Raw genomic sequence first — 26,014 nt, 5'->3', positions numbered from 1 at the left:
ATATCACTGTCCAAACTAAGGCTATAGGGTAGTGTAGTAATACATGTAAGGTACAGATAACAGCACTGACTAGGAAAGTAATGTGGACTACAGGAATATACTAGTTGTTAATTGACATCTTTCTCTTCCCCCCACCATATCTCCAACAATAAACTACATACCCGCCTCAACTGGTATGTAATGACTCCACTCTTCTGATTATGTCCTATTGGTTGATATATATTTGCATTTGTTTCCATGCATGTGCTATATTGAATTATTCCAACATTGGTGGCATAGTGCCATCAATGTACCTGCATGCTGTTGTTATTACCACTGTGGTCCCATATATGCATGTGTTCTATTTGCTATGCAACTGTTCCATATCTGGTGTCTGGGTGGACTCACATGTCCAACCTCAGCTGGCCATGGCACCGGGCACCAGCATGTGTGGGGCTCAACCCGGGACCTCCTCATCCATTGGTCCTGCACCACTTTGGGTGGAACCACCTTAGGGGATGGGGCTCGTCCCTCCCCCAGGAGTGGGCGCAGACAGGAACCTGTCACCCATCGCCAGGTCTGGGTCATGGTGCATAGCAAGCTCCACAGGGAGGTTGGAGATCGGCTATGCCAGCTCGATGGCCATCTGTCTCAACTAGAGGGTCAGCCTGGCTCTGCAACTCAGTCCTCAGCACAGTCACTTTCGGGGCTGTGAAGGTGCAGAGGTGACTGCCCATGGGTGAGGATCTCAGTCCCACTGTTTCCACTAGGGGGCTCATGGGCTTCCGATTTCCCAACACCCCTCCCCATCAAGGTGTTTACCCCCACGTGTCATATACTGCCCCTGTATGCATCTTGTTTGTCTTGTCTGTTAACCTACCCAACCTACCTCCCCAAATACACCTACTATCCCTCCCCATCATCTATGTACTTCCCTACACCCTTCCTGCACATCCCCAGATATTTCCCTACTGTCTTTCCCTCTGTGTGCCCCTTTTTCACCACTTTCCTATCAACCTTTTTTTCTTTTCTTTTAAAGAAATCAGCGGGGGAGGGGCGGGTAAGCAGAAGTAAGCACTTTTAAGCAGCAGTAAGTGGGTTTAAGCCTGTTTGTGTGGGGGTAAGCAATGCCTACACAGCTTAAGCAATTGAAAAGCTAACTGAGTATAAGAAACTGTAACCAGAAGTTAGCAGCACTTACCTCCATGCAAACCTGAGCAAACCCTCTTACAACTGCTTAAAAGTGCCTTAATCTGGTGTCTGGGTTAATGAGAATATCTATGCATGCTGTTATGCCTAACCCTGGAATGTGTTAACTATTACTAACCCACATATGATGATAAAATCTAAACACTATAGCATGTTTGGGAAGGCTGGTCCCAGTGGACCCAAATGTCCTACCTCAGCTGGCCATGGCACCGGGCACCAGCATGTGTGGGGCCCAACCCGGGACCTCCTCATCCATTGGTCCTCATCAAGTGACCCTTGTTCTGCCCAGCAACAAACTAAACAGCCTCTGCATGCAAGGCTTGAACCCAGGACCCTGCACACCATAGCCAAAGGGGTTTATCACTAAGCCATGTCAGATATGCATAACGTTGATGTTTTCACAAACATATCATCCAGCCCAATCATTCAACAGTACAGGGAATGTATTTCAACATGTAGATGTATGTGTGTGTATATATTAATATATAAATAGATATAACATATCTATATATGTAGAGAGAGAGAGAGAGAGAGAAATATATATATATATATATATATATATATATATATATATATATATATAAATAAATCTAAACATATATACATATATGCATACATCTATAGATATATATATGTCTACAGCTATATGTATATATATATATATATATATATATATATATATATATATATATATATATATATATATATATATATATACATATATATATATATATATATATATATATATATATATATATATATATAAGCAGATATATATCTATATAGGTATATATGTACATACATCTGTAGATAAAAATGGGAACATAACAAAAACATATATGTCCACATGTACCATTAATGGGGTTGAGAGGCCCCAAACAACATACATCTTGTATGAATAGGTATTCCTCCCCCCACAGCCAAACACGTCTGCCCTGCAGTACACTACCAGCTGTTGCAGATCTCATAACCAGGACCTGACACAACATGGGCACAAGATGTTAACAGTATTCCATCCCACCTATATGATGTGAGGCTGGTATCAGTAACATATCATGCAGTACAGTCCAGCTCCCATAGGGAATGTACAATGTGGAAGCAATCAACACCCCTGGGATACATATGCACAGACATATATATGCAGATACAGATATACATATTTCAACTATCTTGACCATGTGTCCAATGTGTTACAGGTAGGCTGCAGACAATCCATGCATAACTGGCTTGGATTGTGGGCAGCAGCAATACTATCTGTACTACTGTGTGGCAAAGGGTATTGTAATAGGAGTGTGTGGCCTCGGAATGCTGTACCCTGCAGATATACGGACATGCACAACTACACACACATGCCAGAACACAATGGGTATCCCCTGCTTATCAACCCATTTGTAAAACACTGTTGTGCTGGTACTGCAAGGCTCATGTAGCCGGTATGGGGGGAGCTTAACAGGGTACATATAATGTCTCATACAGCAGCAGCCACAACTGACAATGGCAATGGGTGTTGTGTTGGTTGTGAAGGCCCTCATGCAATTCCCAAGTACAGGTGTGCTAACACACAGACACTGCTATACTCAGTCATGCACACATACATATGTGTCAGTACAGGGGTGCATTGCTGCAGGTGGTCATAGCTGTGTACCTAGCTATTGTCCAAGGGGAGATGGGTTGTGTAGAGGTTGTGTGTAGAGTGGTATCCTGCCACCTGCAAGGTGGCAGTTGGAAATCTATTGACATACACTACTGTGGTGACCCTCATGGTGAGGATGACATGCATCAGCCAATCCTCCAGGTGCCCCCTGCACATGGCCACTGAGGTAATCATGTTGACAAGTATGCTACATGCATTATAACACGTGGTTAGTGTCTGTGATGGAGACCTGTACCTAAGCATGTTCTGTTGATTATGGTAGTGTAGTGGAGGTACCCATGGCATGTGGTGCATACAGGGTGACATCTCCTATATGTGCCAGTTCTTACACAGCTGGGCAGACATGTCAGTGTCAATCAAGCTTATGTTGCCTGTACATATCCCAGCTGGATACCTGCCATCCGCACATCTGTACAGGGAAAGACAATCATCAGTTTGGCAAGAATTTATGTAGTGGCATGAGAGTCTTGACCGATAGACATCTGACAAATGCCATAACTACATGTTGGAAGCCCTCACTAACATGTGCTGTACAGACAGTTGTCTACAGTTACATTCCACATGACGGATCATTACCCAGTAAGGGGTATATACTATGACACAGCTCACACACCTGGGATACAACAGGGAGGCCTCAGTGTCCAGCTATGCTCGCAGGTATGCCTGTTGTCAGTACTTCATTTAGTACTCTGCTCTTGCCTGGGTAAGCACTGTCAACAGTAGTACTGCCATGATACACTACATGCCAGTCTGACAGCATGTACACTGGGCTACTACACCTGTATGTAACACATTCACATGGATAACAGTGGTGTACAGGCCTCATATACACATGCTGCTGCCTAAGCAAAGCAGGTGTAAGTCTCCACATCCACCAGAGAGGGAGTAAGAGAGGCAGACAGAGGCAAAGAAAAGTCAGTGAGGGGTGGGAGAGTAAAACTTAAGCATGTTTGTGTCACACACCTACCAGTACAGGGTATTAAACCCTGATGACTATGTAGTGCTATCACATGTCTATGCAGTTATTGGATGCTCAACATAGGTTACATGTTGTGGAGCCCTCAAAACATATATGTGATGGTGAGTGACTTCTGCAACAGTAATATGGTAGCTATAAGGTAGGTGTAGTACACGTGCCTGTACGCATGAACAGGTGTCAGCATCAACACAGCCACTCTCTCACAGGGATGCACACACATTGACACACTCGGCAGTGCCAGGAATACAACTCATCACTAGTACGAATGCCACAACACAGTACTGTGCAGTTATCACATACACCACAGGGGTCATACGGAGGTTATATGGGAAAAAGGGTATGTGGAGGTGTCTGACATCAGACAGCATGCTTCAGTATGCCAATGGGGGTTGTAGTGAGTGTGACTGTGGTCATACACATCATACAACACACACACACACACACACACACACACACACACACACACACACACGCACACACACACAGGGTGCCAGTACTGACATGCATGGGTGCATTGCTTCACAAGTGTGTAGCAGTCGACTATGCCAGATGGCTATACAAGGCTAGGTGATGGGCATACCCTGGCATCAGGCCACATGACAATGGTCTGCATTGTGGCTCAGGGGTGTACCGTCTGGATTTGCCCACACAGGTGGGTATTGCATTCACTATCAGGTCACCTAGGTGATTATTGCATGTGGCCAATGCTGTGCATTGCTTGCCATGTATGTGTTCCTTAGTCCATGACATGGACAGTGTCTGGGATGTGCAAACCTCCCACATGCATGTACAGTGACATGTGGAACTGTACCTGGGGTGTCTGGCCCATGTTGTGCACACAAATTGTTATCATCAGATGTGCCAGTCCTGGCCTCATGTGGTGGGAACTGTTAATGGACAGCAGATTGACCCTGCACCTACATTGATAGCATGATACTGGTATTCCTTGGTGTCAGTGGCATCTGTCCATACAGGGCATGTTTTTCAGGCATGGTATGTCCTATATGGGTCACATTTGATGGCACCACAGGTGTTGCAAGTGTCCAGTGGGGAATATGGGGGAGGTGCACTTTCGGAATGTACATGCCTATTGGACTGATGGACAGAGTGCCATGCCCTCTGTAGCCCACAGCAATCCCACCATGGTTACTATCAGTGGGCAATATGCAGGGTACTACTAACATAGTGGCTGTTGCCTAGGCAAGTGTGTGTGTGTATGAGACATGGGCTGATAGTGTTCTCTGGGTAATACAAATGGTGCCAACATTGTTCGGCTGCCCTTGATGTCACATGTAGGGGTATGGATTTGCACCCCAGCCTCTTGGCTATTTCACATCTGTTATCCCTATACAGTGGACATTGTGATACATACTAAGGCCGTCATATAAAAATTTTGCAAAACCCACTGCACATTGATTTCAGTTGTTACACACTCACAGCCACCTCCACACAGGATATGAATGACACACACAGACACACACCAATATGCACCTGTCATGTCTGGGATTAGAACTCCTACCTAACTAGTATATTACACTACAGCACCAAGCCGTTATAGGATGCACCACAGAGATTACTTCAGTAGTCCTTCTCCAAAGGTGTATTTCACAGTGAATGACATCAGCAGGATTGCCAAAGTAGGCCATTTGAATTGTAGTGAGTTTGACTAGCCTAAAATGCATTGCTCCCTACACAGACATTGAAACACACACAAAACATCCACAACTGCCATGTATGGGAATAGAACCCCTAACAGAGTTCTACATCATACTACAGCATGAAGCTGTTATAGGATGCACCACAGGGATTACTGGAGTACTCCTTCCCCAAAGGTGTATTTCATAGTGAATGACATCAGGTGGATTGCCATAGTAGGGCATTTGAATAGTAGTGAGTGTGACTAGCCTAAAATGCATTGCTCCCTACACAGACATTGAAACACACACAAAACATCCACAACTGCCATGTATGGGAATAGAACCCCTACCAGTGTTCTATATCACATTATAGCATGGAGCAGTTATAGGATGCACCACAGGGATTACTGTAGTACTCCTTCCTCAAAGGTGTATTTCACAGTGAATGACATCAACAGCCTTGCCAAAGTAGGGCATTTGAATTGTAGTGAGTGTGACTAGCCTAAAAACCATTGCTTGCTCTAGACACACACACACACACACACACACACACACACACACACACACACACACACACACACACACACACACACACACACACACACACACACACACAGTTGCCATGTCTGGGATCAGAACTCCTACCTAACTAGTTTACCACACTACAGCAGTACACAGTTATAAGACATGCCATGGAGATTACTGGGATACAGCTGTCCAAAAGGTGTATTTTACAATGACTGACATTAGCAGCCTTGCCAAAGTAGGGCATTTGAATTGTACTGAGTGTGAATAGCCTAAAAACCATGGCTCTCTACACAGACAGAAATACAGCCACACAATTGCCATGTCTAGGATTAGAACTCCTACCTAACTAGTATATCACACTACAGCAGTACGCAGTTATAGGATGCACCATGGGGACTATTGGGCTAAAGCTGTCCGGAAGGTGTATTTCACAGTGAATGATATCAGCAGCCTTGCCAAAGTAGGGCATTTGAATTGTACTGAGTGTGACTACCCTAAAAAGCATTGCGCTTTACACAGACAGAGACACACACAGTTGCCATGTCCGGGATTATAACTCCTACCTAACTATTTTATCACACTACAGCAGTACGCAATTATAGGACATGCCACAAAGAATACTGAGCTATAGATTTCAAAAAGGTGTATTTCACAGTGAATGACATCAGCAGCCTTGCCAAAGTAGGGCATTTGAATTGTACTGAGTACAACTAGCCTAAAAAAACATTGCTCTCTACACAGACAGAGACACATACACACACAGTTGCCATGTCTGCAATTAGAACTCCTACCTAATTAGTTTACCACACTATAGCAGTATGCAGCTATAGGACGTGTCATGGAGATTACTGGGCTACATCTTTCCAATAGGTGTATTTCACAATGAATGACATCAGCAGCCTTGCCAAAATAGGGCATTTGATTTGTAGTGAGTGTGACTAGCCTAAAAAGAATTGCCTCTATACAGACAGACAGACAGACAGATACACACACACACACACACACACACACACACACACACACACACACACACACACACACACACACATAGTTGCCATGTCTGGGATTAGAACTCCTACCCATTTTATCACACTACAACAGTATGCAGTTATAGAATGTGCCATGGAGATTACTGGGCTACAGATTTCTGAAAGGTGTATTCCACAGTGAATGACATCAGCAACCTTGCAAAGGTAGGGCATTTGATTTGTAGTGAGTGTGATTAGCCTAAAAAGCATTGCACTCCACACACACACACACACACACACACACACACACACACACACACACACACACACACACACACACACACACACACACACACACACACAGTTGTCATGTCTGGGATTAGAACTCCTACCTAACTAGTTTATCACACTACAGCAGTACACAGTTATAGGATGTGCCACAGAGATTACTAGGCTACAACTTTCCCAAAGGTGTATTTCAAAGTGGATGACCTCAGCAGGCTTGTCATAGTAGGGCTATGGGGAAGGCAGTATGTGTGCATGGGCCGTAACCCATTAATCTAGAGGTTGACACATCACATGCAGGCACACACAAAGTTATATTCCACAGGTACATGTATACAGCTGCTAGATGACTACCTCCTTGTACAGTCATGTTGCACAGCTAGCACTTGCACCACATAGTCCGTAATTCTGACAGATACCGGTGGCTAATGTCTACAATGAGTAACTTCTGAACCTCATGTAGTTGTAGCCATTTGGCTGTGTGCTGGGTGGGACAGGCCTCATAATGGATGTCTCCCTGTCACAGTCACTCTCTTCCACACATCTATGTACATCTACTTTAAGCTTATTATAGTGTGTTGTCCTTGGATATATGTCTGTATTCCTATCCACTGTGTGTGCAAAGCATGAGTGGTGCATACTGAGGAGTGTCTGCACTAACATCTGCAACTGCCAAATATGTCTGGTCCACTGTTGTTCACAGACATGTGCTTCATTTGTTTATGTGTGTGAACATGCCCAGTATGACCTTTCAGTATGTTGTCTAACATTGCCTTCATTTCTCTGTGTGTGAGCATGCCCAGTATGCCCTTCTGTATTGAATGTGTGGATCAGTTCCAGGTAGTTTGTACTCCAGTGCAGACCTTTGTGTTGTACACCTACAGGTAGCAAACTGTTTCTGCAGGGTATCCATCGATCATTTGGCAGTATGGGGATAAACTGTGCAGGGGATAGTGTGTACTGTAGGTGATTGTGTCTGTGCTGCTTCAGCTGCATGGTACTGCTGTTAGCAGATATATTCAGACATTGATATGGAACAGTTGCATAGCAAACAGTACACATGCATATATGGGACAACAGTGGTAATTACAACAGCATGCAAGTACATTGATGGCACCATGCCACCAATGTGGGAGTATTTCAACAGAGCACATGCATAGAAACAGATTTAAATAATTATTGAACAATAGGACACATGTTCCAACATTACAGTTAAGTCAGCACATACCAATTGAGTTGGGTATTTAGTTTATTGTTGCAGATATGGTGGGGGGGATAGATGTCAATTAACCACTAGTATATTCCTGTAGTTCACATTACTTTCCTAGTCAGCGCTGTTATCTGTACCTTACAAGTATTAGTACACTACCCTATTGCATTACTTTGGACAGTGGTATGGCTGTCAACAACTATATATATGAACTGTTTTACCTGAAATATACACCTCTTACCTGCTATACCTGTGGAGGAATTGTTTGTTAACACTAATTGTTTCTACATATACTCCCAGATTCCAGGTTGATGTTATGCACATACCTGTCCATGTCTTTTTGCACAGACTCTGGGGATGTCTTGACCAAATGCTGGTGAACCGGGTCATATTTAGACTATTGCCCTCTTAAACATTTAGTGACTTACAACAATCTTATACAGGATTTCCTAGACAGTTATATTATATAGCACTGTGTCAGTGACAGTAATGAGTGATACCATATTATTCAGAGCAACTGCAACACTCATAATGACATACAATACCAGAGTAAGCAGTACCAGTACAGGGTATCGATCTTTTATTTCTAGGCACAGTGTTCGCATCTGATGGACCTGTGGGAGCAATGTTTGTTAGCACTACCCAAATGTTGCCACACAAATTACCAGATTAAACATTAGTATTATGCACATACATCTCACTCTGTTACTGTACACACTGTGGTTACAGCTTGGCAACATGGGGGTGTAGATGGGACACATGCCTTATTACTCTCATAACATTTTGGGGAATTTCTAGAGTGACAAGTTTGTTCTTATAGATGTGTGACAAACAGTTGTATTTCTTGTTTGCTGCCTAAATGTTTGGGATCATCCCACTGATTTCCCAGGGGGACAGGGTGACAGGCAGCAGATATGGGCCAATTTACTGGACATTCTGGACATATCTGTACAGTTGTGGGGTATAATTATGTATGCAGCCTACTACCACTCCCAGGATTCGAACCATGGCTGTGTGTACTAAAAATACAGCAGTTCACATCACAGTTGAGTGTGCTATTTGGCTTTTGTTGTTTGTCTTTTCACTGTTTTCTGTCTATGTCCCTCTCAGTTGTACTATATGTACTCTTGGGATTACACCAGTCATATGCAGACATTCCTACACATTTTATTTATGTTGCACAGTGTGGATAACAATGCTTAATACAACAGTGCTATTAAGTGATTGCAAATCTGCATTACCGTATGATACCAGAGTAAACACATGCAGTCCAGCAGTTAGATCTTTATTGTTAGGCTATTACACTTTTATTTACATATAACCTGTATGAGAGTCTTCCTGCCATATTCTCTGGTGTATGCAGTACATGTCTTAAACAATACAGGTTTCATACAGGCAATTAACATACTACTACTTTTAGATTTATTTCCTATGACAGTACATGGAAGAGTATTACTAACCTGCCTGGCACCGCAACTGCTCTAACCAACATCTATGGGACTCCTGGTTTGTAGCCTGCTCATTTGCCACTGTGAAGGACATACGATGAATATTTAGCCATACCTATCAATAATATACATGAACTGGCAATTATTAAACAGTTAGTGGACTGATACTAACACATGACTGGGACCTCCCTGTCCTCTTAGCCTCTTGGATCCACTGATCCAAGAGATCCCCCTTTTGCCACTTCAGGTTGGTATAGTGATGCCTAACCTGCTCACCAGTTCAGGGTATGCCAGTGACACTGGTGAGGTCATGGGCGAGATGGTTCCAGGCTTCCGCTTTATATTGGGAGCCCTGATACTGACCCTGCAGCAGTGACTGCTCATGGTCTTTCACAAGGAGTACTGCCATGACTCTGGACTCCTGGATGCCCCAGAGCTGTGCCCAAAAGCACACATCCTCTCCCATTCCAGACATATTGCCTACAAGGGGAAGCTACAACCAGTTATGAGATGTATTCCCACCTACTGGGTTTAAATAAGGCCAATTTCCCACACTTTGCCATGATTGGATGGTTTTGAAAAGGTTAAGCTATGGACAAATCTGCTTACCTAAGGTTGGCATTGTTTAAAGGGGGAAACCAATGGGCAGACTGAGTTAGCTGGCCTAAACATTGCTTACACCTACTAAGCTGGGCTGTGCAATGCTTAGTGATGCTTAATATTTAATTTGCATTATATTTGCTTTTTTGCATTGATTTATTATTCATTGCAAGTTATATATGTGTTTGGTATCCATGATTCATGTGTACGCACACTGTATGGGGTCCTTGTGTTTATTAGGGGATTTCAACACTTTATTACAATGGCACCTCACATCTGGGCTTACTGCAGTACTCCTGTTTCACATATTTATGTTATGTAGTAGGTTATACATCATAAGACTGTATATAGATTCCTTTCACATGCTCACTTTGATTTTCCTATAGTGAGGATTTGTTTGGTGATACCTCAGCTGTGATGGCTTTGTGGTCAACTACTGTGACTATAGTGTAGAGGGTCCTGGGTTCAAGACCTGCAAAGGCTGTTTATTTTCTTTCTGGCCAGAACAGCGGCTGTTGCATACAGAGTGATTAAGGCTCTTTTAAGCAATTGTAAGTGGGTTTGCGTGAAGGCAAGCAATGCTAACCTCTGGTTAAATATGCTTACAGAGTGTTAACTTCAATATTGCTTAACCTGTGTGCGGATTGCTTACCCCTGCACACATGGGCTTAAACCCACTTACTACTTATTAAATATGCTTACTCCTGCTTACTACTGCTTAATTATGCTTACACTTGCTTACTAGTGCTTACTCCCACTTACAATCGCACTAATTTAGACAGTAATGTCTAATGGTTCTTGGGAAGGTTGTGGATTTGAAAACTGTATGGAGTTATCATTCATTACACATTTTACCTTTCATTTGTATCCCTGATTCCTGTATACATATACTGTATAGGGCACTTGTGATTATCTGTGGACTTTACAACATTATGACAATGACACCTTACATCTGCATTTAATGAAGTACTCCAGTTCACAAATATATGTTATTTAGTAGGTTATACAACTAAAAATATTTGTCATAAAGTGATTTGACATGGATAATGGAATGTACTGGAGGGGGACTCGAACTGGGAATGACTGCTCGTAAGGTGAATGCTCTCCCCACTACAATATTGCTGTAGTGCTTCATTTTCATATACCGTGCATTTTATCCTCTTGTGCCATTTAAGCTGCATTAATCATAGCTAAGAGATGGGCAAACCCATGCACCTACGGTTAAATTTAATCTGTTTCATAAATGAAATAAAAACATCTTTATATTTGTTGTTTTCACTATTGTTCTTGTACACATGGGGGGATGTTGCTGGGGGTATGCGTACACCTATGAGCGGACTTGCTCATTATTTTATTCATGCTCTGCAGTTCTTCATTGCAGGGGCCTGTATATTCTGAGAGCTCTGCTCTCAGATATGCCCCCTGCACTCTTACACTCTCTGTGTAAGATTAGAAGCTCAGGCAACACACCTTCATTAATATGCATGGCACACTGCCGTACTGCTCCTAAATGGCCACTTCCTTGCAGGACTAAGCTAGTCCTGCATGGAAAGATAGTGAATCTGAGGGTCTGTGTATTCCTATTGTCTCTTTATCTCCTTATTAACTTGTACTTCATTATTTTCTATTTTCCTGTTTCATTATTTCAGTCCTTACGTATGTCTATCCATGATATTCCACTTTCTTTTGCATTTTACCTAGCTTCTTATCAGTCATATTCATTATGCTTTGTGACAACGAATTGCTTTGGAAGCAACCCTTTTCCCTTTCACTTATAAGATGCTATCCCTGGGATTCAGGAAGCTGTATTTTCCATGCAGGAACAGTGTAGGAGCTCCTGCAGGGAAAATGGCCGCCAAGCGATTCAGGATAGTGTCGTTTTCATGTGCACGAGTGGTCCTACACTGTTCTAGCATGGAAAACTGGAAAATATGCAAATTACCTCATTTGTTGGTGAAAACCATGCAAATGAGGGGATTTAGCGATTCACCAAGCTGCCAGGTCTCCATGCTAGAACAGTGTCAGTGCAGAAATGCATTCAGAAAATAACTGAATACATTTCTGCAACTGATAAAATGGAGGCATGCCAGCTCATGAAAAAGCATGTATTATGTACGTTAGACATGCCAATGGCCAAATATAAGGCCATTGGAATTAAAAAGTGATTAATTATTATGAAAATTAAACTCTTTTTTTTGGCTGATCTCAGCTGTTTAAGCATAGGACAGTGGTGCGCAAACAGGATTGTGCTGAAAATAAACAAAAATGTGAAAACTCAATTTTAAGTTAATTCTGCATTTTGCCATTATAGTCAATGGCATGCAGAATGTAAACAATACCAGGAAGCACTGGTTGTCAAGGGGAAATCATCCATTTTAGTGCAGTAACTAAGGACCTACACACTGGGGTATGCAAATGAGAGGAGTTATACTGAATCATATATTTCTTCTAAGTGTCAGCTTGTACCTAATCGTGTAGGTGCAGTAATACAACAGTGTAAGTGTAAGAGCTGAATGACTTCATAAGGGGGTGTTTCGTGTTTTCTGTAAGCTCACTAGAGCTCTGTGGCCGTGTTTGCCCTTAGCTAAGCACAGCTAAGGAAGGGGGAATGTCAGATGTGCCTGAGCAGTGTGTACATAGCTTAAATGGGTGTGAGTGCCATGCACCGGGTTTTAAACAAAAAAAGAGGAAATGGCAGCACTGTTTACATTTGAGCACTGGCTATGCACGGCACACCTCTGGTCTTAAATAGGAAGGAACTGGGAAGGGTAAACAGCAGTAGGAAAGCAATCGATGAGAACTAGCAGAGCTGGCAGATGGAATGTATCAGAATCAGCCAATTGCACATGCAGCAGACCAGCACACTGCAATAAACTATACAAACACCCTACAGACTGTTTTTTCCCACAAATTCTACACCACCTGTGTACACAGATGGGAGATTTTTAACTGGAAAAACTAACTAAAAATGTTAGAGGCTGCTGCTACTTTACTCTATCAATATGTGCTAGCGACTGAGGGTGGTGAGGAGGAGAATGCTGACAACCAACCCACAGTGAGGAGCAGGAGAAGAGTGAACAGACCCAGGGTAACCTGCCAGGGTCTACATGAGCTGGAGATAGTGGAGCACTATAGGGTGGACAGGGACTTTCTACAGGAAATCATTGAGCTGTACTGACCATGCCTCACACACAGAACTAATAGAGGGGGAACCCATCCCAGTGAATACCAAGGTATGTGCAGGCTTAAGCATACTAGCCACAGGTACCTTCCAAAGACCAACTGGGGATATCATGGGGGTCATGCAGGCATCAGCATCCAAGGTACTCCACCAGTTCCTGGAAGCCATGACACCACTTGCCAATGAGCACATATATTTCCTCACTGCCCTTGAGGCGTTGACCAGAAGTATGCGTTTCTTCTACCGTATAGCAGAATACCCTGAGTTTGTTGGTGCTATAGACTGCATGCAGATCCACATCAAAGCGCCACTCTGTGACCAACGTAGGGTTGACATAAACCGCAAGGGTTTCCCCTCCACCAACTGCCAGGTTGTGTGCGATGCCCACTGCATTATCATGAATGTGTTTGCTGGCAGCTTTGGAAGCTATCACGACTCCCACATCTGGCATTGCTCACAGCTGTATCAGGCATTTGCCAGGAGGGAACATCCCATATGGCCATCTAGTGAGGGATGCTGGCTATGCACTTTAGCTGTGGCTAATGACACCCATCAGAAATGCACACACACCCAAACAAGAATGCCATAATGAGGCACACGCACAAACCAGGATCATTGAAGAACGTGTGTTTGGGATGTTCAAGTCACGTTTCTGCTGCCTTGACATATCTGGTGGAGCCTTGCAGTACTCTTCAGCTACATGTACACAAATGTTCATAGTATGTGCCATGCTACACAATATGATCCTGTGGACACAGCTGCAGCAGGAACAGCACAGGACAGGGCCACACAACCCCCCCCCCACCATTGCCATGGCCAGAACAGGCACAGAGGGACTCTGAGGAGGAGCTTCCTGAGACTGCCCCTGTAGGCATAAGGAGTCATGCCAAGTATGCCCATGCCCTGGCAAATAAGCAATGCATAGCACACACACACTGACACTGTAGGGACCCAGGGACTGATACTTCTCTCTGACTCACACATACAGTAAAAGGGATATCAAACATGACACTTCCCATGCTTTACAGTGTATAGGGAGTGTACTACATGCATCCAACATAGTCATCCCTCCAGCACCATCCTCAATACTGGCCCAGCAGCAAGGTAAGTCACCCTTCCTATCAATTACTGAATGGAGTAGTATGTTCTCATAGCTGTATGTATGATATGGATGCAACCATGCAAGGGAATTGGGTGGCTGAATGTGATAGCAGCAGACAGCTGACAGCTATATGGGACAGCAGGAAATTCATAACAAATACCAGTGTCAACGTACTAGGCAGCAGAACACAAGGTGACAACTCCCACTGCAGTACATGTGATGGCCAAAATAACTGTGGATGTCAGTCGGTTACACACATGGATGTAAATGAGGGTCACATACCTACCACCAGCCTCACCCAGCAGGAAAGGTGTAAATGACCATAAAGAAAAGCCAGGCTAAGGCCCCCAAATGATGACAATGGTGAACAGACCCCCTCCAGACCTACACAGACATACTACAATAGGTCTGGCCATTGCATTTTAGTTCTGAAGGGTAAGAAGTCTGAAACTGAAATTTATGCCATTAAGATCTAACGTGTACTCTATTGATATGCCTCCTTTCTGCATGAAAGGTCACAATACAATATGAAATGGAAGCCAACAGAGTAACCAAAATACCAGCACAGTCATTGCAAATGTTTAACGTCTTCAGGTGTGCACCCCCCCCACAATCCCATGTAGAAATACAGTAAAATGTAAGTTTGAGGAGTAATATCACTGGAGCACAGATTGCCAGAGCTGTCCCAATCTACATTGTTGCATGTGTACAATATGCAGGGGTCAGGGGGCTCTCCACTGGCATGCTGTCCAAAGACTGGCCACATATCTGCCTGTTATGTTTTGTCTGTTCCCCAGACAGTTGGTGTCCTTGGTAAATCAGTCATGGACTCTGGGAAATACAGTCAGTAAATACTCACATCTATTGGTATTACCAATGTCATATTCCTCAGAAAGGATGTTACAACAAACCCAGTAACATCTGCAACTGTCTCAATGTATGATAGCAATATGTTCAATCTACTCCTGTGTTTGTGCCTCTGTCCCCAAATGATGTCAGGCTTTGTCCAGATGTCAGTGAGGTGCAGATGTATTTATTATCATTATTTCTTAACTTCATTCCTGCTACCATCTCAGTGATGTAGTAAACCCATGTCTTAAGATTTTATTCATTTTGAAAGGTATTATTTTGAACATTGAACAAAAGGGGGCATTTGATGTTGTTTATTATATAAAATTTATGGTCGTTGAGTTTGCCCTTTGACAGTAGGGTAATTTATAAGAGTCCTATTAAAATATATGCACATTGTAATTAGGGACATATTCATGTACAAGTTTTGTTCATGGGTTTGGACAATATTTTTTCTTTATAAATATCACAAAACAAGGGGGGTTTACAATTGCATTTATTGTTGAATATATACAAATATTATTATAAGTAATGGTAATAGAGTGATTTAGGTTGCCTGTATTTAGACCATACATATATAGTTTGATATGTATTGTTTATATTTTGACCATATATTTTTGTAATTGTATAAATATAAGGTGAAGAATGCTTTAACCATATTCATAATAACGGGTGGCACAACACATTTGTATTATCCTATGTGTTTAACTGTTTATTTTTCATATGATTTCACCCCTGGTTTTTGAAATATTTGGGACTTTTCTAGTTATTAATGTGTATAAAGATATTTTGTTTTATGCATTTTTGGTTGGAAGGGTAGTAAGACAAGTGGTCATATGTTTTCTGGTAGTGGTCAGGTCATGTTCTTCTAATTTTGGATCTGAAATATTACTTACTGGGGACCTGCAGGAACTTGCCTTTCCTCATACAAATATATTTGAGTTTTTGAATAAGCAAATTTGGTGTATTTTTCCAGGCTTTGTATCAAATAAGCATTATTTATCTTTGGATACCATTTATTAGGGTCATCTGATTATATAGGGCAGGTTTAGGGCTTATTGTCATGGATCTCCAAAGAATTCTGCAGGGTTTGTGTGCAGATCAAGATGGCATAAAAGATTTTGGCATTGGGACCAATATGGATGGGGTCCCTAATGAGAAAGTAGGAGATTTTCATGACGGCTGCAACTTGCTGTTTTACCAACTAAATAAAGAGATGAAAATCTTAAGAATCAGTATATGGCACTTGAAATTATTCAAGGCATATAAGAGTAAAGGTATTACTCCACGTGGTTTAAGGTTCAAAATTCAGCCCTTGGTTGGTAAGCCAGATGACCTATTGATGGAGGATTGGCAGAAGGCACAACAAAAAGCCACTATGGCTTTTGTTTATATACTAATGTCCTTTTATCAAAGGACAGTTGAACAGAATATTAAAGATGTGACAGAGACGTGAACATATGAAAAAATATGAAGGTATGCCTTCTTTTGTGCAAGGCCTGGAAAAATTATCCAAAGATCTTCTCAATTTTGAGAATGGGTTGACAGAAAAGAAGTTACATAAATTTCATGGAGATGTGGAAGATTATGAGAGAGGCAAGCCCTTTGAGTCCCAGATGGGGGTTAGATTTATTGATAACAGCAAGGGTAGATCCACCATTAGAAAGAAAAGACCAAGATCTATACTAAAGAAAGCAACACAGGGTTTCAGTACCTCAGGGGAAGAATCATCTATGACTGACATGGAGGGAAATTATATCAGTGACTCTCCTGACTTGAAAAAGGTACAAATTCAGGAGGGCCCTTTAGGAGACAAACCCATAGGGGTGGAGGCAAGCACGAAGGTGGCAGCCTTGGAAAATCTGTTATAGTCAATGGTGAAGTAGGGACCCAATTTTATTCCTTAATGTGGGCCTTGCCCCTTTTCCTTGCCTGTGTGATGGACATTACAGAGGTGGTGGCCTACAGATTCCTGTACAGTAGGTGGCAATACATCACAGGCCAGGACATGTGGAGACAGCCGAACAACATGGCGACATATCCCCAGATTTATGAACAGATTCTATGTCATCAGTGCTGTTATACACATGGTGACAGGGTTTATGTGGACATGCATTTAGTGAGTGACTTCATGACTGACAGTGATATGTCTCTGACATACCTCTCCACTGGCACGCTGTCCATAGACTGACCACGTGTCTGCCTGTTATGTTTTGTCTGTTCCCCAGACAGTTGGTGTCCTTGGTAAATCAGTCGTAGACTCTGAGGAATACAGTCAGTAAATACTCACATCTATTGGTATTACCAATGTTATATTCCTCATAAAGCATGTTACAACAAACCCAGTAACATATGCAACTGTCTCAATGTATGACAGCAATATGTTCAATCTACCCCCTATATTTGTACCTCTGTCCCCAAATGATGTCAGGCTTTGTCCAGATGTCAGTGAGGTGCAGACGTATTTATTATCATTATTTCTTAACTTCATTCCTGCTACCATCCCAGTGATGTAGTAGACCCACAGACATGTCAGGGAGGAGGCCTTAGATATGAGTCCTGAGCCTGTACATTCTGAGGTGAACTGTAAATGTGACAGGCCTGTGCATGTCTGACCATTGTTAACAGACTGTCATGACATGTACATGTTATTTGGGCTGTGTATGGAGGGGGGGTGGATGTAAGTGTTATGGCTCCTTATTTATCTGACAGTGCATGCTGCTCCAGTTTATGCTGATCTATTGGCTGTATTTGTTTGTAGGGGCAGACTGAGACATGCCCTACACCGAGGTCAGGATTCAGACTACACTGAGAACTGGGACTGTATATGTAGGGCTAGTGTGTGAGTGGCAAACAATGATGTATTTGTTCACACAGTCCATATACTCTACTGTTCACTTGACTTACTGGTATGTGACTGTGACTGTGGTGATGTTGGTTGTGGGTATGCACTTTTACCCTGGTGTCTGTTTGTCAATGCTGTTACATCCCTGTAGTGCCTGTTATATTTGTAAATACAAGTGTAATTACCCATAGCAGATGTCCTGATTCAATTACTTGTGCTATTTCAGTAAATATATGTTAGAGCACACAGGAGTGTGTTACTACTGCAACTCAGCAACTGTGTTAGCTTATCTACACCAGTACTCAAATACATCCCCATATTCATGGCTTCCACCCACCACTTAGTCGGCTTTGATCCAAATTCATTGCAGAATGGTGTTCTGAGCATACCTGTCAACTGGCTGGATTGGTTCAGGATATCCAGGTTTATTGCTCATATTTCTGGTCTGTTTTACATATTATTATCATTTCTCTGGTAAATCACTGTAATGATATGATTGTTGTCAGAAAATGAGGACATACATTTCATTTACCTACCTCACATCCATCAGAATATGTATGCTGAAACAAACTGTGTCACACTGTCAAGAAGAGTACAGGGGGACAATGACCTCTTCCTTCCTGGATGCTAATGCAAAAGTATTGAGATGTGCCACATAGAAGGACTTTGTAACCACGGTGGCAATGTGGTGGTCAAGAGACATTGCTGTCAACCTGTGTATCCAGATCTCTTATAATGCCTTCTTTGTTCAGGGGACTACCATCAATGTGGCAAATCATGGGAACAGGGTTTCCCACAAAGGGGATGACAGCACATTTTCTGATATTGAGCTTAAGGCCATGGCTGTGACAGCAGACATTGGTCTCAGTGAGGCCTTTCAGTAGGATGCCAACATCACTTGGGTAGTTAATAATAGTGACCAACTTGCAATTGTCTGCAGACTTTGTCAGCCAGAGCCCCTTCATGTTGACACGGACTTCAGAGAAGTTGATACCAAACATGAGAGGACCCAGGACAGAACCCTGTGGGACTCCACTTATGATTGCTCAGCAGTCTGAATTGGAGTCAGCTATTTCCACACTGTGAGTCCTATCTGTGACCCAGTTTGCAAACCACCTAGTGATATAGGGGTTGATAACTAGCTTAGTGAGTTTTTGCATTATTCCTGAGTGGGAAATGTTATCAAGGACTTTGGCCAGATCAAGGTAGGCTGTATGTGCCACCTTGCCTTCATCCAGAGCTCAGGAGACTGATGCCAAGAAGTTGATCAGGTTGATTGAGCAGGTATGACCTACCCTTCTTAAAAGTAAACTGTGTGGGATCATGAGTCTGCAGATTCCCATATCTCTGTTTATTAGGTGCATGAGGATGTATTCCATAGCTTTGCATAACAGACTTGTCAGGCAGTTGGAGCAGAATTTTCCAGTGTCTGTAGCCACACCTCATTTGTGGAGAGGGGTGACTGTAGCAATGCACAATTCAGTAGGGACATAGCCTGAGGTGAGGCTGTGCTTGAACAGGGCACACAGGTGAACTGCCAGGTCACTCTGTAGTTCATGTAGAACACAGCCAGGGATATCACCAGGCCCCTTAGAAGCTGTATTCTTGGCCTTGGACAGTGGTATTTTAACCTGTGCAGCAGTAATACTGGGTGCCTGCCAGTGTACTGGTATTGTGATTGGTCCTTTGAGGGGGAGAGAGGGGTAAGGTTTGCACTCAATATGTCAGCCAGTTTATTGGCAATATTTGTTTGCTCAGTCTAGGAGGTACCATTGTCTATTAGCTCAGAACAAATGCTGGTATTGCCATGGAGATTATTTACATAACTGTATGAGGCCTTGTGATTGTCTTTACTATGCGCTCTAATTCTGTTTTAACAGTTAACTTTATAGTATTTGATGAGGGATCTCACCTTTTAACTGAGGCTTATAGGGGTCTTTTTCCAGTCCTGAGACTTCACCTTATTCCATATCAGTTCCCTCCTTCTGTTGTACAGTTTCTTTATGGCCGGGGACCACCAGATATGCTTTCTTTTTTTGGAGGTGAGGGTCCTGGTTCTATTGGGTATGGTGGTATCCATGCATTTGTGTACGTGTTCATAGTGCATTGTTTGATTCAGCAGTCATGCAACTATTCTCCATTTGCATGGCTGCCGTGAGGTTAGCCACTTCTGTTGTTATGAGGCCATAGTTAGCTTTTGACAGGCTTTTCATGGTTACCTGTGGAGGGGGGACTGTGGATTTCCAAAGGTTATTAATTTGTGTTAATATATAAGAATAGAGGAGTTGACTATTGGTGTAGAGCAACAGTCGCCCATGTTAGCAAGGGCCAGGTCGATGTGATGGACATATGCATTGGTACATGAGTAGCTTTGCCAGATAATGGTGGGGTAGTTGAAGTCAACCAGTATGAGAGTGTTACATTGGGCACTAATATTCTCCAGGGTGTTTAGGGACATGGAGTGTAAGTCTTGGGACATGTTTGGGGTCCTACAGCAGGCTACAACCTGTACCACTGTCTTACTCAATGTTATCTACACCTGCAGGATCTGTAATGCATAATGTTGTTCTACCACTCTGGAGATGTGTGCATCCTTAATGAACAGGGAAATAACAGCCTCTTTGGTGCTTCAGTCCAAGTTCTGCAGCCATAAGTTGTGGAATGAGTTAAAATGCCCTGGAACCTTCAAAGTATAAGGCAAATGTTCTAAATTAACTAAGGGACCTTCAGAAATGTATCTACATATGTTACAGTTTCCACAGTTGTACATACTTGTAAAAGGTCTTTTAAGAGTGTTTTCGAACTGATGAGCTATAGTTATATTTACACATATACAAATATATTTACTGCATACATACTTGCTTTACAAGTAGCTGGATTTTTAAAGAAGCATACAATGGGTTAATTGTTCTTTCCTGCTTACCTTGGGGTGGGTTTGTCTTTTGCTTGGAGGAAGTTAATGTGGTTTGAATTTGTATTTACTGTTTGAAACATTCTTGTTGCAACTGTCTGATGAAGTCTCACTATGAGGTGAGACGAAAAGCACTTTATGGTTGCTGTTTTTTTTTTTTTTTATTGTTTGTTTGAAGCAAAGTCTGAAGAATAAACTTTTGAAACTACTACTGTGTGTGTGCCTCAAGCCCTCTTGCCTGCATTCCTGTTTTTACACTTATACATACCCCATCTTATCTGTGTGATGTTAGAGCAATATGCAAATTTGTTTCTCTCTCTTTTCTAAAATATTTTTAAGTTGTTTTGACTTTTGTATACAAACCTTGGTTGGGTCCCCACTATAGATTGTAAGTCTTTGTTTCCCTCTAAAATTTTCCAGTTGTCAGAAATAATATTTCTGATAATATCACTGTCTACTGTCATGTCCAAGCAAAAGAAATTACCAACATCAGATGTGTTAATGTCATGGTTCTGTTTTGTATTGATGTTGGAAAACCCATGCTCAAGGATGGCTGGAAAGAGACTGTCCCTGTTATGTGTAACATATTCAGCCTGCTCTTTCAACAGGGTCTTACTATACCCTCTTTCAACAAACAAGGTAGTAATAAATTCTATTTCCTTCAAAAAGTCACCCATTTCACTTGTCATTCATCTTAGCTCTTATGAGCTGTCCTTTGGGAATGTTATTCTTCATATAACAAGGCTGCATGCTGGTATAATGCAAGTGACTGTTAGTGAAAGTTTCTTTCCTAAAAATCCTACTAACTAACTTATGAGGCTTAACATCCCATTCCAGAATCACATCCAAAAAATGGACTTTTAGTCCCACATCTCCCAGAACACGTTTTAAGTACCTGATCTGGAATTAAGGGTGTCAACAAATCTTTGTACTTTTTGTACATCCCCGACCATGACAAAAAAACAAGTCATCAATAAATCTCTTAAAGTATATAATCTGGTATTCCATGACTAGTGGTTCCAACACAGTACATTCCTAATGACCAATCACAATGTTTACAAAAGATGGTGCTGCAGGGGACCCCATAGCTACCCCCCCCCAAATTTGTTTGTATATTTTTTTGTTAAATACAAAAAAATTATTTAATAAAAGATCTATTAATTCACAATAAAAATTGCTTTCAGAATTACTGAATGTGGAAAATGTATTTAAATATTCTCTGACTTCTTCCACTCCCTCTAGGTGGGGAATACAGGTGAAGAGAGAGACAACATCAAGACTAACCATCACTTGTGTGGTTGGATCGAAAGCTGAAACTGAAGTATGTTTCCTGATACTGTTTAAAAAGTCCCATGAGTCTTTCAAGTATGAATTCATTTGTTGAACAATGGGATTTAACTTAGAATCCACCAATAAGGAAATACCCTCTGTAATATAATTTGGGGCAAATACAATGGGTCTAAATGGAGGACAAGTTTTTCTTTTATGTGTTTTTGGAATTCCAAAGAAGGACCCAGTTTTGGATTGTCTATGTGAGAAAAATGATAAAGGTCCTTCTCTAAATTACTGTTCATTAAACTCTCAAACAAAAAAGAGAAAACACCCCTGTAGCTCTTAACTACTTCCACCATGTCTGTTAATCTGTATTCTAAACTGTTACCTAGCATTTTCTCTGTACAGATAACATATTCCTCTTGGTTCATTAAAACTAAGGTACCCCCCTTGTTACTCTTTGTTACTCTTATGTTACCATTCTCCTGTATTTCTTTCAGGGCTTTCTTTTCTTCCTTAGAGAAGTTGAGATACATTTTTCTTTTCTTTACCCCCTCCCCCATAGCATTCCTTATTTCACTTTCACAAGCTGATTCAAAAACGTTAATAGTGTGCAGCAAATTAGGGTTGTAGCATGAAGGCTTTACATATTTAGTGCTATTACTAATAATGCCTTTAAATACATATTTCAAATTTAAAGAGCTTGTGTACCTTTTAAGGTTTAACACAGTGTTTGCTATGTTTGCCCTCCTTGAGCGTACACAATTTAAGCCCAAATTCAAAACTTTTAAATCGTTTTCATTTAAAACAAAAGTAGACAAATTTATAACATTGTTTACAGGTTCAGAATACCTATTTAATTGTCCATTGGAAATTTGACACTGTTCATTCTCTTCTCCTTAAAGTGTGCATTCTCTGGCTTCTGCCCTCCTTCTCCTCGGCTGAACAAGTCTTAGTTCTAGCCCCACCATCATTTTCATTGTTGGTTGTTGTAGGGTTGTTAACAAACAGTCCATTGCCAACACTAGAAGTTCCTGCATCCACAATATCCATTACAGAGCCACTAGATCCTTCCCTATTTAAAGATCTAACTTCAGAAGTTGCTTGAAAGTTCTTAGTTCTGGGGTTGTGGACTTCATTGGTGTGTTTCTTAAAGGGGAAACATTTGGTCTGATTATTTTGTACTTTGAATTTGTCCTGGTTTGTGTGTTTGTTAAACACACAAAAATCAATATATGCTGTGTCATTTTCATACACAGCAGCATCTCGCTTGAGCTTGTGGTTTTTATCACTGATTACAACCTCTTCATGTTTCTGTAATTCAGAGAAGAGTGTATGGTATTCAACCCATTCCCTAATCTTGCTGTGATAGGCCCTAAGCAAGATTTCATCTATTTTACAAATCTCTTCCTTTAGCCCAGTTATTATTTTACAGTTAGGAACTTAAGACCAGCATTGTTAAAGAAGTCTTTTAGTGTAACAAAAAATTCATCGGAGCTGTCAACTCCATTTGGGCATTTAAAGAATCTCAGCCCCTTAGGGACCATACCCAGATCTATGCAGTGTAAAGAATATTTATTTTCCAAGTCTAGACTTTTATATTTTTTTAATAATCTGCCCAAATTGTTGCACACGTCTCTGTAAGTGCTCTGCTCTATGCTGTTAACTGTTTTTTTTCAGAAGATGAAAAAGGATCCAATTTAGTATTTAATACTGAAGCTATATCAGCATAAGTCTTAATTTTAGAAACCACTTCAAAGCTTTTACCTTGTTCAGCAGAATGTGTATTAAAATTTACCAACGTCTCAACCTCATCATCTGAGCTGGACCAGACCAAAATGGTATTCACCTTCTCCGGAATTAAAAGTTGCAAAGTCTGCTGAATGTCCTTCATGGTATTTAATAGTGAAGCCAGAACATTCTGTCCACCTCCGCCTGGTGTAAGTTGAATGCTGACATCCATCAACGAATCTCCTCTGCTTTCTGCCATAGGAACCACAACACCAAAAATGTAGAAATACTCCTGGATGACCACAAGAACCAAAAAAGCAAACTGGAAGATGCAGAAGAACAGAATGAAATCCACATGATGTTAGCATAATAAAAATGTTTAATCCATGCTTTCATAACCAGACTTCTTCAGAATAAAATGTACATTCTCAACATTACATTTAAACGCAGTTTTTAAATACCGCTGCACCAATAAACACATCTCTCCACTTAAACAATTATACAATTAATCAATAAAATGTCAAGGCTCAGGAAATTATTTCCTTATATAGACTCTACCATCTTTCAAAAAACATTTAATGTTGATAGCGTCATTTATACCAAGTTTTTTATCTGAATTTAATCTGATTTGCCATAAAGCCTCCTTTTGTTCAAGATTTGTTTTGAAATTGCCACCCCTAAAATCATGACTTCCTTGCTCCAGCACAGAAAACAAAAACATTTTGTACATAGGACAGATAATAGTATTCTTATAAAAAGCATTTGTCTTGTCTTGTTTTCTAATATTGTAATGATGTTCTTTTATTCTGGTGCATAGGGCTCTTGTAGTCATACCAATGTAGAATGCACTACAATATGCACACATACCAATGTATACAACTCCTTTGCTCTTACAGTTAAATTGCCCTGGAACATCACACAGAAAATGAGGTTTGGAACAGACCCTTTTGTCCTGGGACATCTTCAGTGGTGTTAGAAACATGGGATAGGAGGAATTAAAAGAATAAGGGTAGGATAGGGTTAAATGTGAGGGAGGGATGTTAGGAGGAAATGAGGTAAGAATAGGGAGGGGATTAGAGGGTTTTGTCAAGTGTAATGAAAGCAGGAGTCACATTCTGGCGTTAATTAGCTGCCCTCCCTCCCTCCCTTTTTTTGTTAGCAGGGTTTTTGTGTATTTTAATGGGGAAGGCAGAGAAGGGGGGCAGGTTTGCCCTCTTCTGTTCCCCCTCTGGTGATGGATGTGCAATTCAATAAGTTTGGAAGGAAAGTGAGCGGTTGTTCTGGTGGACAAGTTAATAAGCAAGCTGAGCTGCTTATATGGATGGTGGTGTAATTCAATAAACTGAAGGTGAGCGTGAAACTGCCTCATTAGTGCAAGGATAAGTGAGCAAGTGGGGGATGCTGCTTATCAAGGGAGAGCGGTTGTGCTGCCCTTATGGTTATTTCATGTCTTCTTCCATGGGTATTATTATCACCTGTGTCACGTTTTGGTTAAAATTTATAACTAATGGTTAACAATCATGTTTATGGAAGTTTAATAAAGGTTGTCAAATGTCATTCAGTGTTGTGTGTTTATCGAAGTGGAACAGGACAAAGAATATTATTACAATATTAGAAAACAAGACA

The sequence above is a fragment of the Protopterus annectens genome, chromosome 1.part0 (assembly GCF_019279795.1).
Source record: "Protopterus annectens isolate FY-2018-M chromosome 1.part0, PAN1.0, whole genome shotgun sequence".
Lineage (NCBI taxonomy): Eukaryota > Metazoa > Chordata > Ceratodontiformes > Protopteridae > Protopterus > Protopterus annectens.
This window is presented reverse-complemented; position numbering follows the sequence as displayed.